This window comes from Lates calcarifer, linkage group LG7_2, assembly GCF_001640805.2.
Source record: "Lates calcarifer isolate ASB-BC8 linkage group LG7_2, TLL_Latcal_v3, whole genome shotgun sequence".
Classification (NCBI taxonomy): Eukaryota; Metazoa; Chordata; class Actinopteri; family Centropomidae; genus Lates; species Lates calcarifer.
In genome coordinates this window covers 4,844,033-4,853,222 of record NC_066854.1, presented here as the reverse complement: position 1 = coordinate 4,853,222, position 9,190 = coordinate 4,844,033, and the positions used below count along the sequence as shown (strand labels likewise).

Sequence of the window (9,190 nt, the reverse complement as noted above, 5' to 3'; positions counted from 1 at the left end):
GACTACCCATCAAAACCCCCAAAATGTTCAGTTTACTGTCACAGAAAAGTAGGAAGATTAGCAAATCACATCATTGTTTTGGGGAGGTGCAATAATGTATAATATATTTTATGAAAAATCAGTAAATACTGTAAATTTAAGTATGGCATGATACGGGCACCTGTCGCTTGTAAACGTCACGTGATCTCGTTCATGTTTGAGCTTCTTCCATTGGCTGCTCCTTAATTGAAGGCGCTTCTGTGTCTAGAGGTCAGTTTACAGGCAGATTGTGGAGGAGTTAACAGTTACAATGCAGAACACCCCGTTTTCTTGTTTTTAATGCTAAAACAGTTTGTGTGTGTTTAAGTTTGTGTCAAGAAATAGAAAGTCTCCTGTTTATCAGGATCTTTTGGTGAAGAAACGCGACCCAGGGAAGAAATTTACCTGCTCCGGGCGTGTTGCGACTTACCTAGCAGTGGACCGTTGGAGAAAAAAATAAGCAAATATGTCTTCAAATCAGCGACCAGTCGGTGAGTTATAATCAAAAATAACACCACAATGTGAATTAAACGTGTTGCTTTTGTGGTTTTTCTTCTGTTCTCCGTGAAAAGCTAATTTAAGCTAACCGACGTCATTGGCTTTGGAGCTAGCTTGCTACTGAAATGGTGGGTTTTTGTTTTATACGACGGAGACGCGACTTTTTTCACGGCCAAATGGACGCAAAGTTAAACTTTACAGTGGTTCCCATGAGTTTCGGAGCAATACATTAATAAGAGATTCAGAAAATCAAGTCGATTTGGTGTTAGTTGCTGTCTATGGTAAATTCACTTGGCAGCGGTTTTTTCAGTGGGCACTGTAGAGATGGGAGGTGGTGTTGTTGTACCGTTGAGGAATGTAATGAAACAGTTATAACCTATTTTATGCAACTTCTCCCATATATATAATTTAAAAAAAAATCTATCTTAATAGAAATTAAAACCAGTAGGAGGAATGAGAGGTAACTTTAGGTCAGAACAGGCCGGGCATTTGTGCTGTGCAGCGCCCCCCTCTGGTGGACAATGAGAGGAATTACAACCCATATGTTTCTCTTAGGGTTTTTGTTTGCGTTGTTGTTTTGTGCTGTATGAGGTCATTGGTTTATGTTGTGTTCACGTCCATGTTTGTTTGAGGAGTTAAGATTTTCTTCTTTATATTTTGATAACTTGTTTGTACATATGGGTATAAAGACGCTAAAGATTGTTAGATAATTTGGCAGGAGGTTGGAAAATGGCTCATAGAGATACCTCACACTTAAATAAGACAAAGATAAAAACAAATACAGTTTTTAGAAATTATTATGTATATGAAGTTTATGATCTGTATCTTTGCTGATTAATGTTTTTGTGTTGTTATTCCTGTAGTGCCTCTATAAGGACAACCTGTGAACGTGGTTTTCAGGCCTCGTTGGCGCAGTAGGCAGCGCGTCAGTCTCATAATCTGAAGGTCGTGAGTTCGAGCCTCACACGGGGCATGTGTTTTGATTTTCCGCAGTATGTTTTGGGTGAGTATGGCGTATACACGTTTGCCTATTATTTTAATGTGGTCTGTTTGCTCAATTGTCTGTTTATTAGCGTGCCACATTGCAAATGCATGTTTTAGTTAAAAAGTGCACAAATGTATACATATAATTCAGTGCACCCTCAACCAACACTTTCCTTGTTATAGTTTGCATAATTTTTCACAAATCTAGTGTAGGTAATGTAGATGAAGCTCTCACAAATCCCAATGGTAGATTGTTTTTGTAGTGATTGCCAACTCCAATGATAACACATAACATAAGACTGTTTGTAATGTAGCAGAAATATGCTAAAGTGAGTGCAGATAATAGTTCTGTTTCAGATATGTGACTTAAAAAAGCAAGGTTTTTCATGATGCAACAAGCCCGGCTAGCTCAGTCGGTAGAGCATGAGACTCTTAATCTCAGGGTCGTGGGTTCGAGCCCCACGTTGGGCGCATAGCTTTTTTTTTTTTTTTTTTTTTTAATTTATTTATCCCTCCTCTTTCTCCTTCCTGTTTTGTACACTGCTGATTTTGTGCAGTCACTGATTTGCATGGTTTATATTTGTGAGGATAGATAGCAGTAGTTTAGGCATGCGTAGATTCATTTGTGAGCAGTGTATGATTAATGTTTTAGTGTAATGTAGCTCCAAGTTGATCTGTATGCATTAAGTTAACATCAGGCTCTGCTCAAGCAAAGATATCTTTGTTTTGTGACAGATTTGATGTGATTGTGACAAAGCTACCATCTTGTTCTTTGTCACAAACATGCTCTGCCATCTTGTGTTTGTTGAGCTGCATGCACTTAATCATCCAGGCATGAAGTAGAGTCATGTGAGCATTGGTGGTTCAGTGGTAGAATTCTCGCCTGCCACGCGGGAGGCCCGGGTTCGATTCCCGGCCAATGCAACTTCCTTTTCATTTTTCTGGATTGTTGTATGTTTTGTAAATTTACCCTTTTCTGTCCATTTGTAACATCTTCAGATTATTTAGTTCTTATAGTTAATTCAGTACAGCATTGCTGTAATAATACTGTAATATCTTGTGCTGTCTTGCCGTGTGCTTGAATACACCAAAGGCAATCGCCGTGTACTTAAACATTGAAAAAGTATCAGGTCGCATTTCTTCACATCTCCTCGTTAGTATAGTGGTAAGTATCCCCGCCTGTCACGCGGGAGACCGGGGTTCGATTCCCCGACGGGGAGTACACATGTTTTTTTCCTCTCTCTCACACCACCTAACATAACAGTAAAAACACTGCTTTTTCTTGCCCCTTTTTTTCTTGGTAAATGATTTTTTTGCACATAATGTGAACACAAAGTGCATCTGACAATGTGAAAGCTTCTGCACAGTCTCTAAACAACGAAACACACAAGTTCTCACATATGTACACAAATCTCAGATCGTAATGTTGCTATGTGTATATTGCTGCACATACTTTCAGGTGTACACATAGATATACGTATGCATATTCATATATATTTCAGCTCTTCTTTGTAGTCCCCACAGTGGGCTTCGTAGCTGCATTGCAAGGCAGGTTTAGCATGTGAGCATTGGTGGTTCAGTGGTAGAATTCTCGCCTGCCACGCGGGAGGCCCGGGTTCGATTCCCGGCCAATGCAACAACCTTTTCTGTTTTATATTGTTGTACTGTTCTGTAACAAAATGCCTATTGATTGCATGAAACATAGGTTGAAGAAATTAAAAAATTATATGCTATTATTATTAGGAACTTAGGTTCAGAAATCCAAAGTGTGGTGTAGTGTTTTCAGACAGTCTCCTGAACTGACAGACATAGTTGTGTTAACAATGAAAGAGAGAGCTTGAGAGAGAGGCATTAACCATGGCTTTTCCCTTGCACAGCTAGCCAGTCAACGTGAGAAGTGGGTGTGAATGATGGTGTTGTTTTTGAGGTATTGTACATGTTGTACTGGTGATGTACTGATGTACTGCTTTCCAAAAAAGAGAGACCTAATGTGAGTAATCTGGTTGGGCATAACATCTCCTCGTTAGTATAGTGGTAAGTATCCCCGCCTGTCACGCGGGAGACCGGGGTTCGATTCCCCGACGGGGAGTACACATGTTTTTTTGGTTTTTTTTTTCCTTTCCCCCTCACACCAGAGAAACAAACAACGTGACTCAATGTAACATGTGTATACACTTGTATTTTAGGCTCTTTGACCAGCTGAAATGCAGTCCTGACAGAGTACTCTAGTTCCTTTCTCTTGCCTGATTATAATACACACTCCTCCTCCTGTAAAACACCTTATCAGCACCCCTTTGAGAGCTGTGACCAAAAAACAATTTGCATTTTATTTAAAGGCATCTAATTACCACAAGATGGCCTATCACAGCATTAAGTGGGTGTAAATGTTGGATTGTTGAAACATGACAGAATTAGATGTGTGAGGCTTGAAAGGGAAGTTCAAATGCTGCTTTGTTTCTGAGCTCTGCACACCTGGACATTAACGAGGAGGAATGGGTGTGAATTTCTTATTGTAGGAAGTTGCATGAATAATCAGACTCCTATGCAGGCCTATCACAGCATTAAGTGGGTGTAAATGTTGGATTGTTGATTTGTGAAAACAGTTCCCCCTGAGTCAGTGTTAGAGCTACAGCGTTTTTTACTTGCTTCGTGTTGTCTTCAGTCTTAACAATCTCTACTAGCATTCAGAAACTTTTTATGCCATATTTGCAAAGAGGATTTTCAGACATACCACAAGGATACTGGTCCTTTTAGCTGGCCTCGTTGGTGCAGTGGAAAAAAAAGCATCCATATGTGAGCATTGGTGGTTCAGTGGTAGAATTCTCGCCTGCCACGCGGGAGGCCCGGGTTCGATTCCCGGCCAATGCATCCTGCCTTTTACATTTTAGGATTGTTGAAAAATTCACTGTAGCTTTTAATTTTTCTGGATTATTGTGCAGTTTGGCAGCAAATCATATGTTGTCTGCAGCTTAGTGCTCATAGTCAGTACAGTTGCAAACCATTTGGACACACATATCTGCATTTTTTTCAGGTGTTGGAACCCTTTTTTGTGCGAACTAGTACTTTGTGTTTATTTTACACAGAAAGATGGAATTTTATTCATCAAATGAACAACACTTTCAGGCCTCGTTGGCGCAGTAGGCAGCGCGTCAGTCTCATAATCTGAAGGTCGTGAGTTCAAGCCTCACACGGGGCATGTTTTTTTGTTACACATTAATCTGGAATTTAGATAGATAGATACCTTATTAATCTGCACGGGAAATTCACAAGTGAAGACAAATACACTGTACACTGTGTAGATGAAGCGCTGTGGAGGAAAAAATGTTTTAAACAGAGTTGTCTTATTTTTATACAAAGACTTTGAGACAACTTTGAATGATGCTGTGTTCACTTAAAAACAAAATATTCACTGAGGCTTTACCTTCTGACACACTTACCCTGAGCAATCTTTGACTTCTACAGCAACCTTTGCAGTGTTAATAAAGCCTGTTTTCTTATTCATTCCAAATTAAAACTGATCCAATAATTGAAATAAATCTATTTCAGGTACACAATGACATTATCTTGACTTTTTTAATGTTGTCTCTATGCAAAACAGTGACATATATTTCCATTTTATTCAAGGCTGTTTCCTCTATCTATGCAGTGTTGTAAACTACCTTTTGCAGGAGCATGGTAAAATGATCTTAAATGAGATGCAGCTTAGACAGTGACAGAAGTGAAGCCCAAAACCAGCCATGTAATTATCATAGCAGGCCTATCACAGCATTGTGTAGGTGTCAATGAAGGTCGTTTGCTTGTGAAAAGTGGCACAAATAGTTCCCCCAGTCCAGTGTTAAAAAGGTGTGAGAATAGGGGGTTGCCAAATCTATTCAGTCGTTCAACAAGTATTCAACAAGCGAGCATCCTCGTTGTCTTAACAGTTCGACGATGCATGTCAGGATCTGGGATATGTTAGATGGTAGGTTAGTTGAAAAGTTGTTTAACTGTTTGGACACAGTGTGAATTAGATATCTTCACTGGTCTAGCCGAATCCTAGGACACAGGACCCATATAGGCTCTGTCACATGTGTCCTGGTCTCTGACACATTATGTGTAATACCTGAGTGAATCTGATGAGACGTGGCCATGATCACACAGACAGACAGACTGATCATGATGGATGGAACTGTGTTGCCCTAATCAAGTTCCCCTGTTCAGGAGGTAAAGAATGAAAAGAGCAGGGATCAAACTTAACCTCTGCCTTGGTGGGGCAACCTGCTGTGACGTTACTACTGCACGACAGGGCTTGCAACAATCAGAACAGAAACACTGGGCATCCGACCATTTCTCTGTCTACAGCACCTGTAACTAAATATTTGCCCCGTGTGAGGCTCGAACTCACGACCTTCAGATTATGAGACTGACGCGCTGCCTACTGCGCCAACGAGGCTCACAGTGATGCTGCTACAGATGCAACAACATGAAGTGAAAAAAGGGATGTACCATGATGTGATATCTATGGTAAACACCTATTCAAAACAAATTCATCTTAAAATGTGTTCACACTTTTTCATTCCGTATACTGGCCCCTGCAGTGGTCCGTGGTGGTGCAGACATGGAAAAAGGTTGCTATGTGCGCATTGGTGGTTCAGTGGTAGAATTCTCGCCTGCCACGCGGGAGGCCCGGGTTCGATTCCCGGCCAATGCAACACTCTTTATGGACGTCGAGATACACATATGGGCATATCTGATCTGTGTCACTATACCACATGAGGCACCAATGCTCACATCAAGGTTTTTTAACCACTGCTCTGACGACGCCCACTAAAGGGCAGGATACTCTGCCTACCCGAGCTGCTTTACCAAGGCAGGGGATGAGTTTGATCTCTGATGGCTCACCTCTTGAATGGGGGCCCTCAGTAAGGGGCACACAGTTCCATCATTATCAGTCTGTCTGTTTGACCATGGCCATATGTTCTTGGATGTCCTAATGATAAAGAGACCTGGACCTGTTTGACAGTAGAAAACATGGGTCAGAGCCTGCATGAGCCCCCAGTCTAAGGGAACAGGTGGACCAGTGAAGAGGTCTACTGCACAGTAATTTCAGCCAAATCTGTAGAGTAACAAAACACACGCACATAAATAAGCCACATGAACCGTGCAGGTGTCTCACTGGTGTCTATATGATGCGTAGTGTCTTTGACCACAAATGAACCTGTACATGTAACTAAATATTTGCCCCGTGTGAGGCTCGAACTCACGACCTTCAGATTATGAGACTGACGCGCTGCCTACTGCGCCAACGAGGCTCACAGAGGTGCTGGTATAGATGAGACAGTGTGAGTCCATTCAAAAACAGATGTAGTTGTTATTGTCTTGCAAGGATATTAAAATTGTGCAGTTCTTATGTAATAAACCATACATACAGGACAGGTTTTGCTGTGCAATAATCCTAGAAAATTAAGAGTTAGTTGGACCGTCTGTATGGCTGTTAAGTATGAACACTTTTGGTTTCCAATGCAGTTGGCCACTACAATGAACAGACAAGTTCTGCTTTAGCATAACTCCACTATAATTACCAACCATTGATGTGTGTATCACCTCCTCAGAAATTTAACTACATGGCAGGGCTACGGCAGCTAAGCACCACATAATAGATTGTGTAATTCTTACATGGCAAGTCACACTGGCAACACGTTACTCCGAAAACTGTAAAATAAAAAGCATGTTGCATTGGCCGGGAATCGAACCCGGGCCTCCCGCGTGGCAGGCGAGAATTCTACCACTGAACCACCAATGCTCACATGATGTGTTTTTTCACTGATTTGATGACGAGGGCAACAAAAGGGGTCTTTTTTTAAATTTTCTTGTGGTTATCTGCAATTTTTTTCTTCTCTCCCTGATGTCAGGTTAAGGCGGAAATGTCTAATCATTTCTGTACCTCTTTACCATCAGACACTCACACACACTTCTCGTTGTCACAGGTCAGCTGTGAAGAGGCATGAAAGGAGACAATCTTCTGTATGCTGGATTAACTTCATTTCCAAATGGTAAAATAAGTTGCAGAAGCACAGAGTCGCATTTTAAGCCTACAGGTGGTGAGACTTCAATTCTCAAAGTAGATTTTGGGTGGAGTATCACTTTAAGAATGGGAACGTCTGTCAGTGTTTCTGCACTTTGACAAATCACGTCATTAATGTGGGTCTTAAATGTCATATCTCTGTTTCCATAATAAGGCTTCTGCTGATGTTCATTTGGTAGATGTTGCTAAGAGAAAGTGTAAATAATGTCACAACTGAGACATGATCCAGATGATCAGATGTGTCTGCAGTAATAAATTTCATTCTAGGGAAAATGTCTGTGATATTTTCTGTGAAGGGCAAACACTTGAAGAATTTTCTCCTGTGTTACAGCCATCCACGTCCACAAAGCCTATAAACTGGTGCCAGAGAATCAGGCTTTCCTTAAGTCTCTACCACTGTGTCCTGAAGACGAGAGGCCCTCCTGGGCAGATGCACAACTGGGTGGCTCAAGGATATGGAAACACACCCAACCCCCACCTCGACTCTGCCCTTTTCAAGTAGAGGCAGAGGGATTTTCAGTGGCCACAATGGACAGAACGCCCAAGTGATGCCGGGAAAATAATGAAACCTTGCCTGAAATAGAAAGGAATCAAATGACATTGTGCAAGGGCAAATTATAGTATTAACAAACATTATTATGAATGTTGGTTCCAGTTAGTATAAATAAGCAGCTGTTTGATAACAAATTAGCTCTATTAATTGAAAAGGTGATAGTATGTCAGTATTGTGTTCACAATTTATCCACTCCGTATGAACAGAAGTAAAATAATTTGACGTTTGTGGCAGCCTGGATGGTTTATGGTGACATTTCTTCATATAAACAAAATGTTTTCTTATTGTTAGTGGCCAGTTGTTACACTGTAATTGCTGTAATATCATTACGTTGGTTATTTACTTAATTTGATGCAGCATTAAATCACTTGATCAACAGGAAAATGTCCTGTGATTATAAACTTTTTGACGTTTTATTTTTTTCTAGATTTAAGAAGAGGCTTGTATATGGTAACAGTATATTATATATAGCAATATATATGTAACAATAATATAACTCCCCTGCATTGATCCGAGGTAAACAGTCTGATCTCCTTATCAGCAGACGACAAGGCTTTCCAAGAACAGTCTTGACGCTCAGGTTGAACGTTTACAGAAAGCGTGGCTTCCATTTGTCTGTTTACTTTCTGTGGTTTCAACATTACGCAACCTTTGGAATCAGACCTTGGAGTGGAACTTTCCCATAGCTCACCCTCCCCTACAGGTGCATGTGATGTGTTTATGAATAGCCATGATGCTGACATGTTGGAAGTGCTCTGACAGGCGTGTCTAAACTCTGAAATTAATCATCAGTCACCAGAAGGCAGGCACAAAAACAAACTGATTTCACACATATCAACAAATAATTAGCAAATTAATGAGGAAAATACCTATGCTTACGGCAGATTTATAGACACGAATCAATACTGTTCAATTCAGGCAGCTTACATACAGTAGCACTTTGCAAACAGTGGGGTCCAAGGAGAAAAAAATAAACACAACTCAGAACCTCATGCTGCCTTCAATTGCTTAGTAAATATTGTTAAACGGACAGTCTGATCATGGTCATTTGGTTCAAGTGATAAGCATTTTTG

The 9,190-nt window shown here is 40.7% G+C and overlaps 1 long non-coding RNA gene and 12 other non-coding genes across 13 annotated transcripts; 10 read left to right on the top strand and 3 right to left on the bottom strand.

Moving 5' to 3' along the window:
• The first annotated feature begins 247 nt into the window (after positions 1–247).
• Positions 248–8,518, top strand: LOC108894894 (uncharacterized). Its single transcript, XR_001962882.2, has 4 exons — positions 248–509; positions 1,380–1,519; positions 7,467–7,532; positions 7,896–8,518. It is a non-coding gene; the product is annotated as an uncharacterized LOC108894894 (long non-coding RNA).
• On the top strand, positions 1,417–1,489 carry trnam-cau (transfer RNA methionine (anticodon CAU)). The gene has a single exon. It is a non-coding gene; the product is annotated as a tRNA-Met (tRNA).
• Positions 1,899–1,971, top strand: trnak-cuu (transfer RNA lysine (anticodon CUU)). The gene has a single exon. It is a non-coding gene; the product is annotated as a tRNA-Lys (tRNA).
• trnag-gcc (transfer RNA glycine (anticodon GCC)) lies at positions 2,354–2,424 on the top strand. Its single transcript has one exon. It is a non-coding gene; the product is annotated as a tRNA-Gly (tRNA).
• Positions 2,649–2,720, top strand: trnad-guc (transfer RNA aspartic acid (anticodon GUC)). Its single transcript has one exon. It is a non-coding gene; the product is annotated as a tRNA-Asp (tRNA).
• trnag-gcc (transfer RNA glycine (anticodon GCC)) lies at positions 3,066–3,136 on the top strand. Its single transcript has one exon. It is a non-coding gene; the product is annotated as a tRNA-Gly (tRNA).
• trnad-guc (transfer RNA aspartic acid (anticodon GUC)) lies at positions 3,518–3,589 on the top strand. Its single transcript has one exon. It is a non-coding gene; the product is annotated as a tRNA-Asp (tRNA).
• Positions 4,298–4,368, top strand: trnag-gcc (transfer RNA glycine (anticodon GCC)). Its single transcript has one exon. It is a non-coding gene; the product is annotated as a tRNA-Gly (tRNA).
• trnam-cau (transfer RNA methionine (anticodon CAU)) lies at positions 4,624–4,696 on the top strand. Its single transcript has one exon. It is a non-coding gene; the product is annotated as a tRNA-Met (tRNA).
• trnam-cau (transfer RNA methionine (anticodon CAU)) lies at positions 5,860–5,932 on the bottom strand. Its single transcript has one exon. It is a non-coding gene; the product is annotated as a tRNA-Met (tRNA).
• trnag-gcc (transfer RNA glycine (anticodon GCC)) lies at positions 6,120–6,190 on the top strand. The gene has a single exon. It is a non-coding gene; the product is annotated as a tRNA-Gly (tRNA).
• trnam-cau (transfer RNA methionine (anticodon CAU)) lies at positions 6,719–6,791 on the bottom strand. The gene has a single exon. It is a non-coding gene; the product is annotated as a tRNA-Met (tRNA).
• trnag-gcc (transfer RNA glycine (anticodon GCC)) lies at positions 7,212–7,282 on the bottom strand. The gene has a single exon. It is a non-coding gene; the product is annotated as a tRNA-Gly (tRNA).
• Positions 8,519–9,190: the final 672 nt, after the last annotated feature.